At 38.3% G+C, this 9,192-nt stretch overlaps 1 pseudogene; it reads right to left on the reverse strand.

Moving 5' to 3' along the window:
• Positions 1-1,056: 1,056 nt before the first annotated feature.
• Positions 1,057-8,816, reverse strand: LOC118721681 (annotated as a pseudogene).
• Between the last annotated feature and the right edge of the window lie 376 nt (positions 8,817-9,192).

Below are 9,192 nucleotides of genomic sequence, written 5' to 3' on the forward strand. Positions count from 1 at the left end.
AAGAGTCGGCTTTGTTTAAAAACAAAAACAAAACATGGAAACAAATCTAAGGGTTTGGCCTTTCCTGAAAGCTCAATTGCTTTTTGATTGCTGCCATTAGATTGAGAGAGAAGTATAGGGCCAGGAAGCAAAGAAGTAAGTTTGACAATTCTGATTAAGAACGTTAATGACACTTAGGACAGACTGGAAACAAGTGCATTTGAAGCCTACATTTTTAAGGGACTTACATGGCCAAGAACCATGACCCCAGACTACAAATGCCTCTACTTGTTCAACGCTATGAAGTCTTCAGGTATCCAGACTTATCCCACCACGAAGTGACTACAAATGCTGTTGGGCAGGTGTAATTTCTAATCCCCCTTTCAGAGGTGGCCAGGGGGAGATGGACAAGGAGTAACTTCCAAGAGGGCAAAGTAGCTCCAAATGAGTAAAATCAGCTTCTCATCAAGGAAGGTGACAGATATCTGATCCTTTTTAGTCTACAGGCGACTAGAACATAAAGATCCACAAATAGAACAGATGGAAAGGAATTAATATTACCCCAAAATACTGTATTTCGAGTTGGAGGTAGTGTCTTCTAAAATTTTGAAGCAACTTTCTCAAAGAATACTTTATGTTTGGTAAAATGCACTTGTGAAAGTATACAATTCAGTGAATTTTGACAGCAAGAAACCACAGCCGCAATTATGTGTTCATAGTAAGATATCATGCTGGCCCTAACCGGTTTGGCTCAGTGGATAGAGCATCGGCCTGCGGACTGAAAGGTCCCAGGTTCAATTCTGGTCAGGGGTATGTACCTTGGTTTTTTTCTTGTATTTGTCCTGATCAGGGATCCAACATTTAACGTTCACATATTGAAATGATGCTCTAACCAACTGAACTACCTGGCCAGGACCCCAAAAAAACTGAATTATTTTTCTTTCTTTCTTTCTTTCTTTCTTTTTTTATTTGATGCAAAAGCTTTTTATTGTTTCCATTTGGTCTAATGCATGAGAGAGGGCTTCAGGGTGGTTAAAAGAAAGGCTAATGGTTTCAGGGAGAGGCTCAGGCAAAAAGCTAGACACCAGAGGAATGCAAAGGGCCTCTGGGCTCCAGAGGCTCCTTGTTATGCTTGAGGTGATTCTTTCAAATAGATACTCGCCCAGCCTAGCCTCGGGACTGCCCAGCCCAGTTTGGGGACCACCCAGCCTAGCCTGGGAGCTGGCCAGTCTGCAGTAGTTAGTCAGCTGGTCGCCCATCTTCTTGATGAGTTTCACCTGCTCATCCAGGAAGTATTTCTCTAGGAAGTAACAGAGATGAGGGTCTTTATGGGCAGAACCTAGGGCATGCAGCTTCAAAAGGGATTGGTTCAGGTTCTTCTCTAAGGACAAGGCAGCTTTTATGGCGTCCTGAGTTTTGTCCCGAGTTTTGCCCCACTCTTCTTGGGAAGGCTTCTGCACATCATGGAGAACAATGCAACCACCTCACTGGTTTTGCATCTTATAAAGAAGCTCAGTGACCTTGAGCTTCTCCTCCAACACTTGGAAGAAGTGGCCCATACCCTGGAGTGCCCCATCATCACGGTTGAAATAGAAGCCCAGAGAGAGGTTACTTGCACCATTGCCTTACTGACACCTTATTTATATCCTTCATCTAAATGAAAATATACAAGGTGCAATGTGTATGCATGTGTGCATGCACGCTTCTTTTTCACAAAGGAACAATCAAAATAACTGCAGTGCTCTGTATCAGGATGAAATCTCAGGTGAGCAGATGAAACCTTTGGGATAGACCATTCCCCCTTTCCCATCATGTGCCCTGGGAATCTGACTCATGAGACCCCCCTCTCACTTCCTGATAGTTTAGCTGATGGGAGACACCAGCAGGAACTATGAAGGACAGTCGAGTTGGGAGGTTTATTTTGCCAAGCCACCAGCTGGGTTAGCTAACTAGACAGAGACTTTAAAAGAAAACAAAATTAGAAGTTTGTAATACGAAAATTAGAAAATGAGAGTTGAGAATGGACAGCTAAGATAAGCACAAGAGTATGAGGATTTTATATGCCAAGGACATATTCACCAGAAGACTGGTTCTTACCAGGATGTCAGTAAGATTCTTTTAACAAGGATAGAAACCATGAAAAAGGTCAACAACATGGATTTCCAACTAATGAAGGCCAATCTGGTTAGTCATTGCCAAGTGCCCAATTTGCCAATCGCAGAAGCCAATGTCAAGGCCTCTATATAGCACCATTTACCAGATTGATCATCTGGTGACATGACAGATTGCTTATATTGAGCCCCCACTCTGCATCATGGAGAAATAGACACATATTCCTGGTGTATTGCCTTCCCTTCCTGCAGCATGTCTGCCAGTATCAACACTTGTGGATTTATAGAATGTCATCCATAATCTTATCCATTGTCATGGGGGGACATTACCTCAAACCAGGAAACACACCTTAATCACACACAAAAAAAATACACACTGAGCTTTAGTTTAGGAATACATGAGCCTTACCTCATGTACCATCACTTAGAAATAATCTCAGAGAGTTTGTCAGTCATAATAACCAGAGATTTCAGTGCATTGGTTGCCTTCGTCAGTTTTGCCACTGATTCAGATTTAATAGCCTCTAAATAGTCTTTAGAATAAAGTTGAGTTTATTGAACAAGAATTTAACTATTTTCCTAATATGTGAGTTAATATAATTATACAAGTAACAGAAAATAACCCAAACCTCAAAAATGTAGAAGGCAAAAATAGGACTAAGACTTGAAGTTCCATTACTTAACTGATGTACACATACCAATAAAGTCAACATGGGAAAGAATTGGAAATCTGGAGATAAATCAGTCTATACCTACTAATGCATACCCAAGTTTCGGCAATGTAAATAAACATAGGTAGAATTTATTGAGCAGTTATTACATGCCATCTTATTGTTCTAAGCATTTTATTTATCTTAACTGGTTTAATTCTAACCAAGAAAGAAGACACTATATATCACCCCTGCTCTACCATTGGAGAAACTGAAACATAAAAGGATTAGATAATTTAAGGTAGGACTCAAATACTCAGGTAGTCTGACACCAGAGTCTGTGTTCTTAACCATTGTACCATGCTGCTTTTTTTTTTTTTTACCTGAATAAGTAGATGCTTTGTTTAATCACCTCCAAGGTATATTTTAGCTCTAATTCTCTGTCTCTATGTTTCATTCCCTACACAGAAGGCTAATAATTTCCCTTTAACATTAAGAATGTACAAGTGCCCATCAATAGATGAATGAATAAAAAAGCTGTGGTACATTTTCACAATGGAATACTATGCAGCTGTAAAAAAGAAAGAACTCTTAGCATTTGCAGCAGCACAGATGGACCTGGAGAGTATTATACTAAGCAAAATAAGGCAGTCAGAGAAGGATATGTATCACATGATCTCAGTCATATGTGGAATCTAATGAACAAAATAAACTGATAAATAAATCCAGAGACATAGAAGAATGGAACATACTCACAAATTTCGGAGGAAAGGTAGGGGTAGGAGGACATGGGAGGGGAATGATTAACTGGAGAACTTATATGCATATATGCATAACCTCTAAACACAGTGGTAAAGGCCTGGGAGGGGTGGGTATGAGATGGAGGGGATCAATGGTGGTGGTGGGGGGGAAGAAACCCCACAAACAAATGGGATTCTGTAATACTTTCAACAATAAATATCAATTTAAAAAAAAAGAATGCCCTAATTTCTCAAATGACTGATACAAAAAACAAACAAACACACAAACAAACAAACAAAAAAACTGTGCCAATGAGTCCACTAGGCCTGTCACTCTTCCCCTGCCTCTATTACAGTCAGTCATTCATCATACTACTTGAAATCACTACTACTTTATTGTGCATCTCTTTTGTCATGGACTATTTTCATCTTCCGTGGAGCTTTCTTCTGAAAATGCCCTTAAGCACGAATTCCAATTCAGCCTAAAAACTATCTAGCATTCCAGAGCTGGACCTGATGTGATACCAAATTTCCACTGGAACCTAAAGGTCCACTAATTCAATGATGTCACACCGATACACAGCCTGTCACAGGTAGTGCTCAAGTGCACTTCTTTAGGAACATCCAGTTTTTCCTTTATTTTTATCTATCTGAACCATTCTTCCATTATGTCCTTCTCCAAACCTTCCTACAGCAATGGTGAAACTCCCAACTCAGATGAACACATTCTCCTGCTTTCTCAATCTCAGTTTAGTAGCTACTTTTTTTGAGATCATTTTAAAAATATATTTTTATTGATTTCAAAGAGGAAGGGAGAGGAAAAATAAGAATGCCCTAATTTCTCAAGTGACTGATACATGGAAACATCAATGATGAGAGAGAATCATAGGCCGCTGCCTCCTGCAGACCCCACACTGTGGATTGAGCCCACAACCCAGGCATGTACCCTGACAGGGAATCGAACCATGACCTGGTTTATGGGTCAACGCTCAACCACTGAGCCATGCCAGCTGGGTGAGGAGATAATTTTTGACCCAAAGCAATATATATTGTAAAAAGCAATAGGATAATTTCTGGGGAAGTGACACTCACAAATGATGTTAAGGTTCAAGAGGGGTGGACCATTTTACAATTAATGTAATTTCTCTTTAGGCACTCAATTAAAACTAACTAGCTCATAGATTAAAAATAACTCAAATTCTCCTCTTTCTTTAATAGAACCAGCCTTTACACAAATGGCCCAGCTGAAATAGCACTTTGGAACTAGGTGCTTCCTGGAAAATACAAATGAGCAGCCAGATATTTAGTCCGATCATACTTGAGATAAAGGACGAGTATTTTAAATATAAACAGATGGATCGGTTAACAAAAAGTTTATGGACAACAGTTATAACAGATTTGAGACTGATTAGTGCACATTCTTCAGGTTTCTTAGATGTGTGGCCAATGCTGGTATCCACGTCTTCCAGCTCCAGTGGAAGAATGAGGGCAGCATATTCTATAACATCCAAAGTCTTGCTCAAAATAAAAGTTAAAGGAATAATGGTTTTTTCCTGAGGCCTTGGTATTTTCTTGAACAGTCATATTTTTCCAAAAAACTCAAAAAAGAGTCCAGAGGCTTTGTCAGAAATAAATAATAGAGGCCCGACATGTATGGCTCAGTGGTTGAGCATCAACTTATGAACCAGAAGGTGATGGTTTGATTCCTGGTTAAGGCACAAACATCATTGATGTTTCTTTTTCCCTCTCTCCCTTTACCTTCCTCTCTGAAATCAATAAAAATATACTTTTAAAAAAAGAAATAAATGAAAGAGATGTATTCAAGAGTCTTGGAGTTTGCAAACTGGGACACATCTAGGCAAAAACCCAAAAGTACTCCAAAGAAGAAAGAAAAATTGTAAGTTCCTGTAGGAAAAAGTGCATTCCAGAGAATAATAAGTTCTGTATTCACAACCTAAGATTGGTTCAGGATGGTTATGAGTCAGATGCCAGGCAATCAGGATGATGGATTCCCAGTGGTCCAACAGATGGGTCCTAGGAGATCTGGTCAGTCCTGGTAGTTTGGATAATGGATGTCAGGTGGATGTATGCGTGTGCCCTTCAGGGGATAATTAGAAGATTACCTAGATGTTCAGATGTATATTCAGGCATTGATACAGGACTGAAAAGTTTTTCAAATTTCTGTTCCCATGCTAGTTAGAACAAGAGTGAAGTTTTTCTTCATGCTTCAACCTTCATAATGTGAATAACTTTAGGAACTTGGTTAAAATGCCTTCATTTTATGTATTCCCTGGCTTCACTCTTTACTCATATTAAAACATTTTCTTTGACCTAAAAGTTCATTTTATTTCCTCCTAAGTTTAAAGGAAACTAAAGTATTTTCTTGGGATCCTAAGCACTTGGCTACTGTGCTTAATGACAAGTTGATCATAGGAATCTGCTCCTGTATATCATTCTGTATTTCATTGTCAAAGAATGCTTCTAAAGATTTCCCTTCCAAGTTCTAGTTTAAATCAAAGCTTTTAAAACCTCTGTGGTCATCTGCTTTGAATTCACTAAGGCTTCACTATATCTTGTTTGTCCAGCATTCAACCTGACTCCCAAATGCACCTTCAACTTCTGTCAGGCCAGTGCCTCCATTTCAGTGCTGTGCATTGAAGTAACAGAGGGAGGTACTGTGCTATTTTGTTTTGTTTTAAATTCTGGTTTCAAAACCAGCCAAATTGGAATCTCTGGGTATGGGGCCCAAAGAGCAGTAAAGCAACACATTATAAAGTTCCTCGGATGTTCCCAATTTGCATAAAATTTTGAGAACCAGTGCTCTAAGTGACAATAACAACAACAAAATCTTTCTCTTATAATGTGCTATGAAGCACAAGATATATATGGTACTATAACTTACAGTAAAGTTATCTTGTAATAACTTGTTTATTCAAGAATCTCTTTAACAGATGGAAAACTCCAAGCATCATTTCTCAGTCATGTTATTTTGACCCATCATCTCGTGCAATGATAACATCAATTAGACACGTTTTTATTGAATGAGTAAGGGTGACTAAATTGGCACACGATTCTTAAACATTTACTTTCCTTCTTCCTTTTAAATTCCTCATTGTATTACTACAAGGTTCTCAATCCTGTGTGCACATTAAAATCACCCGAGAGCTTTTTAAAACTATGCTGGGCCCAGGCCAATTAAATCAGAATTTCTCAGGGTGTGCCCTCGCCGGTTTGGCTTAGTGGATAGATCATCGGCCTGTGGACTGAAGGGTCCCATGTTCGATTCTGATCAAGGGCATGTGCCTGGGTTGCAGGATTGATCCCCAATTTGGGGCATGCAGGGGGCAGCCTATCAATGATTCTCTCTCACCACTTATGTGTCTATCTCTCTCTCCCTCTCCCTTACTCTCTGAAATCAATCTACATCTATTGTATAATAATAAAAGCACAATATGCTAATTAGACTGGATGTCTTTCCAGACTAAGCCAGGGCTGTGAGGGAAGCCCAGGTCTTGGATGCCAGAGGGAAGCTGATTCTGGCAGCCAGGGGAAGGAAAGCTTATTCTTGAATGCATTTCATGCAAGAGTTAAAAAAAAAAAAAAATTCTGAGGGTGGGGCACAGGTAGTGTTTAAAAGATCCTTAGGCAATTCGAATGCATGGCCAGGGTTGAGAAAAATTGACTAAGTTTTACTTACTTTTTAAGGCCTTCTTTAAGATCATACTTTTTCAGGAAACTATTTTTTATACTCTCCCATCTGTATCTTTCAACTTCTTAAACTCTGATTGTTCTTAAGAGAGAAGCACTTATGTTTAGTCTTAATTCTTTTCTTGTAGCATCCATGTGTATATTTTCTATTTCAAGCTAGCACTTGAGGATAGGATTCATGCTTTGTATAGCTTTGCTTTCCTGGGAGAGATGTGAATAGTGCTAAATCTAAATTCTATTACTTAGCGACTGAAGGATATGGATTTTAAAATGAAATGCCGTGTTTCTTGACCTAGGTTTGCCACATACTATTCAGTAGATCTTGGGCAGTCAATACATTGCTTGACATTTTCAATGCTGTAGTAACCAATTAATTTTCCCAACTACTTCTCAGTTTTAAAAGCTTTGATTTAAACTAGAACTCGATTTTGACACCACACTGATGGCCAGCTCCCTGAAAGGCAATATTCAATGTATCAAATGAGGATCAACAGGTTGATTTCAGTTTGTAAAAAGCAAGGAGATTCAAAATTCAAGCTATTGTATTGTACATCACTGTCCTCTGTACTTCTATCCCTTCCTTCCTATTTTCCCGGGGGGGAAGTAAAGGTAGTGCAAGAATTTGGGAGGCACCTATTGGCACTCACCTTGGGCATGTGAACACCTGATTATTTTCATGACCACGTCAGAAAATACCATAATGCTTATTAAGAGTGCTGATTTTTTTATTAGTCACCATCACTGTGTTGCTGAGTATGAATCTGGTAACTTAGCAGTTAATGCATACACATTTATTAATGACTGTGAACCATTTTACTACAGTATTTTATATACATAATTCAGCTATATATTTTGCAAGACATGTTTTGAAATTTCCCTTTCTATTTTTAAATTTAGAAAGAAATATATTAAAAATAGCTGATTTCTCAACAAGGAAAAACACACGTCTTGTATGTGTTGGAGAGGCAAAATACGCAGAGAAAAGAATATGGAGATTTGTCCGTCTATGATTGACACATGAACTGTGTGGAACAAACTCAAAAAGAGTCCAAAGGCTTTGGCTAGAAATGAATGATAAAGATTTACTGAAGGGTCTTAGAGTTTGCAAATGTTGAACACAGCTAGGCAAAAATGTAAAAGTGTGCTGAAGAAGAAAGAACAGTTTAAAGTTCTTGTAGTAGTAAACGTGGATTCTGGAGAACAATTGGTCCTGCATTCTTAGCCCTTCGTCCAGGATGGTTACTAGTCAGATGACAGGCAGTCTGGATAATGTATTTCAGGGGAATGTCCAGTCCCACAGCTGGATAATTCCAGGGTTATCTGGGGCCTAGCATATATCCAGATGGATATCCAGGCATTGACACAGGACTGAAAAAGTTTTAAAAGTTTAAGTTTCCAGGCTAGTCAGAATAAGAACAGACTTTCCTCATGTCCCAATCTTCATAATGTTAATTAATTTCAGTGACTACATTATATATATTTCCTATTTCACTCTTTCCTCAACAGTATTCAACATGTAAGGAGAAAAAGTCACACATTTATAATTGCATAATGCAGGTGTAAAATCTGAATTAATTTACAATAAAAAATGTTATTTACCTGAAACTTTTGCTAAATATAGTCGCCATTTTGGTATAAAGAAATTATATTTTTCAAAAGATTTTTAGATGTTTCTTTTTACAGAAAGAATATCTGTTTTTCATCATACATGTTGTTCTTAACATTAGTTTAATCATGATAAGTACAAATCCTTGGAAGTAATTGTTGAACGTCTGCCTGGGGGGGGTATGTGTGTGGAAATCTGCTAAGTATTAAACACTCAAACCCACACAGACACACAAACATGCACAAATACACCGGAAACAGGAATTTGGGTTTATATTCTGATGTCCAAGTGGAGAAATGAATGTGCAATAAAACGTCCTATTTGGCACTAATAATGCAGATGTGTTTAATGGACTACCAATTCAAATGCCTTGTATTAAGTTAAATATTTATAATACA

This window comes from Pipistrellus kuhlii, unplaced genomic scaffold (genome assembly GCF_014108245.1).
Source record: "Pipistrellus kuhlii isolate mPipKuh1 unplaced genomic scaffold, mPipKuh1.p scaffold_m20_p_18, whole genome shotgun sequence".
Lineage (NCBI taxonomy): Eukaryota > Metazoa > Chordata > Mammalia > Chiroptera > Vespertilionidae > Pipistrellus > Pipistrellus kuhlii.